Source organism: Indicator indicator, chromosome 8 (assembly GCF_027791375.1).
Source record: "Indicator indicator isolate 239-I01 chromosome 8, UM_Iind_1.1, whole genome shotgun sequence".
Lineage (NCBI taxonomy): Eukaryota > Metazoa > Chordata > Aves > Piciformes > Indicatoridae > Indicator > Indicator indicator.
Genome location: NC_072017.1, coordinates 22,665,083 through 22,670,312, shown reverse-complemented (window position 1 = coordinate 22,670,312; position 5,230 = coordinate 22,665,083).

Genomic DNA, 5,230 nt, shown 5'->3' with positions numbered 1-5,230 from the left:
TTCACTATTAAATCTACTCTTTTTCTGTAGTAGGTTGAAGTGTTTGTTTCTTTTTTAACAGTATTTTGATTAACAAGCAAAACTTGCTAGTGAACTCTTGAACTTAAATTTCTCATGCACAGTGGCACTAACAGGCATCATATCATTGTCATAGATACCATGAGCAGACAGACACAGCTTTCCTATGGTGCTTTAAAAGTTTCTTTGCTTGATCCTGTAATAATTTTTCAAAAATATCTTCCATGTCCAATTGTTCAAGAGGGGCATTAATTCAACCTCAATGTAAATTTATCTCTTGACATACCATCAGTCGGATTCCTGTTTTCCTTATCAGCTACAAACAATATAGTTTCTATTGCTATTAACTATATATTTGGTTTCCTTTTTTCTTGTTCTCATTTTTCTTTCTCCATCTCCTTTCCAGGCAAACAGAGCAATAGTTCTTCATCTCTTGGTTACTCATCTAGAATCAACTTAAATTAAGCCACAGCAATATAATATAGTTGCAAACTTGAGTAATCCCATTGTCATTATGTGCATTGGTGATTGTAATTAATTGCTGGCTGGTAGTACTAAATACATGACCTTACAAGACTTGGGGAATTAGTAATATTATGCTATGCATCTTGGTCAAGAACACGAAAATTAATCTATACAATTCTAGTTCTAAGGCAGCTATCATTTTATGTATCTAATTATAGTAGTTTTCAATGTAAAGCATTAATTTAATGTGTCTACTTTCTTCACTCATGAGTGGCTGTGTGCTGAATGGACTAATGGTCTTCATGATGTGTTTAAAGTAAAGAGAGAGAGGAGGAGGATATATAATCCTCATTACAATGAATAATGAAAATTCCATTTTTAGCTCCAGGAGCTCTTATTTAATGTGTTTCCCTGTTCCACTACAGAGTATCTCTCTGTGTAATTCTTAAGGGGAAATTGCTTTATATGCAGAGAATTTCAGTGACAGAGGTCCTATAGTCTCCACAGAGAACCCATTCAAACAGTTCCAACCTACTTAAACTTTGCTTGCAAGTCTTTCCAGTTAGGCACTGATTTTTCCATCTCAAGAAGAGCACAGTGCTCCAGCTGAATCTTTACTAGTTCTAAGTAAAGTTAAAAGAATCTGCTGCCTCAATTCGTGTAGGTTATGTCACTATTCTTGAATATGGATGTTATGTTTATGCTTATTCCAGTGTCACAGTAGAATTATGTCCAGATTTTGTGACAAAAGCCTATTACATTTCTTATGGAAGTACCACCCACCTAGAAAGTCTTATTCTTTGTAGTTTATTTGCGCCTAATGCCATTCTCATTTGCCCTTAGTGACTTTCAGTTTTTGTAATTTATCAATATAGATTCTATATTGATATTCTATATTTTGTCGTTCACACTTGGATCCTGTCAGTGTCCTTTCATTTGGGAAAAGGTCCAGACAAATCTGCAGAGTCTCTGCAGAAGCTTAAACTATTTTCTTTTATAGACTGCCTATGGGAATGCAAAGAGAAATACTTAAAAGAAACATTGAAGAAGGTTAAAATTTAACATCTTTGGCTTTATTTTCGTCCATGCTGCCTAACTGTAGAAGAAAATTTGAGTAAAGGTATAGGATTTATTATTGACAGGTCTTTTATAAATGTTACCTTTCACTGGTTAATAGTTTATCAAGTGGGTTTAATTTATTCCAGTGATTTACTTTTCTATGCCCTTATTTTCTCCTTTTGTAAAAGCACTTTTCCTGTTTGCCATGACTTTTCAAAGAGTATTACTAATAGCTCTGAGAATTCATTGCAGCTTGATACAGTTTAAAATGAAGCCTAACACACCCAGTGCCTCTGAAAAGGTATAATTTATCTCAATATGCTTCAACCTGGTCCCTCCTTATCCAGTACTCAGCCTTTAGATACGGTGTGAACAGTGACAGCAATCAAATCATAGCTAACTTCTTAATGCAGATTGACAAACATGAGATAACAAACTCCTTAAGAGTTTAGTTTTAAAAGGGATTAACAGCCAAAATTTGACCTCAGTTAATCCAGATGATATTCCTTAGAGCTGAAAACTCCTTGATATTTAGTGTTGAATGATTTGAGAAAGATGTACCATTCATAGACATGGAAAATCATGGTGGTTTTATACATTAAAAAACAAACAAACAAACAAACAAAAAAAAACAAAAACAAAAAGAAAACAAACAATACCTCCCTGCCAAAAAAAAAAAAATACAAACAACCCACAGAAAAAAAAACCCACCACCTTTTATCTACTTGCCTTTATGTTCATTGAATTTTGCTTTGTGGATTCAGCTGGATCCCAGAACTCTCAAGCAAAATACTGGTTTCACCCAATTTCACAGTTGAATCCATACAAAACCCACAAATTCTGACTGGTTTTGGTGTGAAACCATAAATCTTGGAGCAAGTTCATGTAGAAAAGTATGTGAACTTTTCAGTGAATGTGGGCCAGGTTCCCAGTTTGTCATGAAACGTCAAATCAAGCAGGTATTTTTTGTGTTGCGTTGTGTTTGTTCTGCATGCTTTGTTTAGAAACCATGTCAAAACATTTCCAATATCTTAAAAGTAAGTTTGTAGCACTTCAACAAAACATTTGCTGCATACACTTTCAATATGTACAGCTATAGTATTATGATAGTTCTCTTGAGTTTCGTATTGGCTGGAGCAATGTATTGTAGTTAAAGAAATGAATTATAACCAATCTGAAGGAGGTAATATACTGAGTTATCTTGACGTAGTATAAACTAAAATCAATCATGCTGAAAAACTAATAAGCTGAACCAAAAATTATTATCTGCTACTAATTAAGGTTACATGGAGATATGCAATTACAAACTAAGTGCTAATGGACTTTTCCTTAGAAGGGATGCAGTACATTTAAAACTGCAATTTTGTTGTTGAATGTTTACTTGCACTTTGTTAATATCTACTGTTAAAGCATTTAATTTCCTTTCTTTAAATCTGGCATGCCATGATACTTTATTTAATGCTAAATTTAATTTCACATGCAGTGTATGTCAGTTATAGGACATCAGCTTTGCTAATGAGTTGGCTACTATGGTGAATTCACTCACTTAAAGCAGTGAATTAAGTTTAGAATTCTCTTTGCCAGCTTTGTTCAGAACAGTAGTTAATTAAAATCTGGCAGCAGAACTGAGTGAAACACTGGCATCCCTCAAAAGCAATATGGGTACATACTGCTTAGAAGGTGGTGTTGCTTGCTTTAGCAATTTATTCTTAATTCTCTGTTAGGTTGCTGTATTGAACTTGTACTCTTAGTGACATTAGTTATCCTGTTTCTACTTACCCTCTGTCCTTTATAAAATCTTTGAATGCATTTACTGGGGCAGGTGACCAGACTTAGTCCAGGTATATCTAAGCATGAAGATGAAATGTCTCCCAAATGACGAATAGCATTAGAATCAAAATCTCCTTACTTTTCTATCAGCTTGAAAAAAATAAGAGACTTATTTCTCCAGATGTTTGGGGTACTTGAATTATTACCCACCTAAAGTTTTCCAGGGCTGAAAAAAAATCCTCAAATATAGGGTGGCACACACTGTTACTTGACATTGACTGAAATTACTGCAAACCTGTTGTTTTCTAGCCAGCACACATAAAGAACTCAAATACAACCCCAGAAATTATAGAAGTCTATCAGTAGTGTTATCTTTTCCAGGGCACAGATTCTAGGATAAATGTGTTTACAGAGTTAAAGCACATTCTTGGCATTTGCAAGCAATTTTTTTTTATTATAAAAAGGCAGCCAGAATAGCACATGTTGACTGCAGCTCAAATATTAAAAAACTCTGTCAGAAAGGAGTCTCTTTCAATTTTGTTAAAAAATTGAAGAAATTAGAAATTCAGAGCTCAGAAATTAAAAATTAGAAATTCAGGATTTAGAAAAAATTATATTATCTTTTTTAAAAGAGAAAATAGAAATGTATGTCATCAATTTCTGTTCATGAGGAAGAAATTAGTGTGTGTGTATGTATATATATGTACGATCAAAAATAATACATCTAGAATCTGTTCTTCAATTTTAAAAGCTTTGTTTGTACGGTTGTAGTTTGCAGTCCATAAGGTAAAATATTTCATCTCTTTGTGGCATGTGAGGTGGTACCATCTGGATATGAGTATATAAAATCCATGTACTGCAAGCATAAATATTTTTGTTGTTTGAAATGCATATATCCTGCCAGTGTCTTTCAACGGGGAAGTAAATAAGTAATGATAATTATAGCACTACTTCAGCATCTGTTCTTAAGCAGTGCTTCATATTATCTTAAAAAACCCAAGGCCCTATTCTTTGCAGATAGAAATCAGGAAATGTCAGAAAAATGTTTCATATTCACTATGCTGCCTGTTTTCTATTGTGTCTTTGGATAACTAAATAGAAATTAGAATCATAGAATCAGTCAGGTTTGGAAGGGACCGCAAGGATCATCCAGTTCCAACCCCCCTGCCATGGGCAGGGACACCTCACACTAGAAATTCAGGTATTTATATTCCTTTTCTTGTAGATAAAAATAATTTTTGAAGAATGCATATGGTGTGACAGTGTCTTAAGCTATGTGCAGTAAAATCAATGCCACAGGACACTATGAGAAGAGACTAAAGCTAATGCAATGTCTTTGATAAAATAAATATTATTATATTTAAAAGCACTAATATTTCCTTCAAGAGAATTAAAAATACTCAGCATCCACTGGAGATCTATCCCAATTATGGCCGTCTGTAACACTGGCTGATTTCAAATTGTACTTATTTCACTGCTGAAGAAACCAAAGTCCATGAACCTTTGCAACCTATTTTGTTGCTCACTGCTCTGTTAATCTTTGTGCTTGACTGTTTTACTCTTTTCATCCTAAAGATATATTTTTGGCCTTCACCTGAAATATTTCAAAGGCATTTTCAAGGCAAGACATGTACTTTTGCCAAGCATAAATTTTTGAAACTTAGAGCCTGATTACGTGCCAGTGTTGGAAGCATGGAATATTAAACTCTATAGTTTACTTCTTGCCAGTTGCCTAATGGGTTTCATTCACACCAAGAGCTTTTCTGCACCCTGGTGGACATTTATCTATGCATTGAGTTATTCTAAAGGTTGAGTTCCCCATTTGGTGTTGGTAAATGATATAAGACAGAAAAATCAGAGAGATCACAATTTTAGCCAGAAAAAGAAAATTCAGCCAAGTCTATCAGTAATCATTAGA